At 45.8% G+C, this 1,127-nt stretch overlaps 1 long non-coding RNA gene across 1 annotated transcript; it reads left to right on the forward strand.

Moving 5' to 3' along the window:
• On the forward strand, positions 1–1,127 carry LOC121323825. Its single transcript, XR_005951187.1, has 2 exons — positions 1–58; positions 1,054–1,127. It is a non-coding gene; the product is annotated as an uncharacterized LOC121323825 (long non-coding RNA).

The following is a 1,127-nucleotide window of genomic DNA, read 5'->3' on the forward strand; positions in this document are numbered from 1 at the left end:
GACTGCAGAGCACCAAGAACCTGGTGAAATGGTACACGATCTGGAAGGACAAGCACAGGTAAAGGCTTGGCATGGTGCCCAGTGGGATTGTGTAGACTCCTTGTCAAGATCACAGAGCTGAGAATAGTGTTCTAGTGCGTAACACAATTTACAAACGAGTGGAGGCTATGATCGCCCTGTTCCCGATAGCTGATTGATCTCAGAACTTTCTCAAGTTGGGAACTGAAGGATCCACGTGATTCTGCCTGAACAACATGACTAGGTAGCCCATACTCTGTGTGAAGAAGTCTCTCCCTATCTCTGTTCTAAGTCTGTCTCCACTTCACTGCAGCACTGACCGTATACAAACTGACTGGGGAGTGCGTGTGCTTTTACAGGGCGTCTTGTGCACCAGATGATAGCTCTGGTTTGTTGCACTTTAACCCAAGGAGGTTAATGCGGTGTGGAGCAAACAGACGTGCAGTAGATGATGATCATGAGCTGGTGGTGGAAGATTACTGCAGACCGGAGCAGGTTCTTGAGCTCATGCATACGTGATCAGACAGCATCCACTGAGCAGTACCTCTTCAGTCCTGTGTTTGTGCCACCTTGCAGCTACACAATGAAATGAATCAACCGCTGTAACCTTCGAGCTGCTGTCCAGTACAGTGCGGGCTGGGTTCCGTTTCCTTGGCCATTCAGAAAGATTGTGTACTGTGGTGATATTTTGAGATGTGCAGGAGAGCAGTCTGTGACAATCCTTGTTAACTATAGTCACATCATCTTTCACTGAACTAGTCTCAGATATTTGAATATGCCAGTATTGCATATCCTAGCTTTTAAACCCCATTCCATGTTCCATGGAGATGCACAATCATATTAAACTACTTTTCATTATGAAGGGGCTATGTGGGTGTCTTTTTTTCTTGGTTAGTGAACACGCACTGTTAAGTAACTCTAAACTGAGCAGCAGTAGTTTCTTGCTAGTTTTGTTTCTTTCAAGCATGTTGCACTAAAGAGAAAGCTTTGAGGCACTGTGTCAGACTTACCGCTATGTCTTCTCTTCTTTTGCAGGGTTTACGAATCCTAAATCAGTACAAGATGGAGCACCACCCCTCACCCCCATCGCCCCCCGAAGACTTTTAAAA

The sequence above is a fragment of the Polyodon spathula genome, chromosome 12, assembly GCF_017654505.1.
Source record: "Polyodon spathula isolate WHYD16114869_AA chromosome 12, ASM1765450v1, whole genome shotgun sequence".
Lineage (NCBI taxonomy): Eukaryota > Metazoa > Chordata > Actinopteri > Acipenseriformes > Polyodontidae > Polyodon > Polyodon spathula.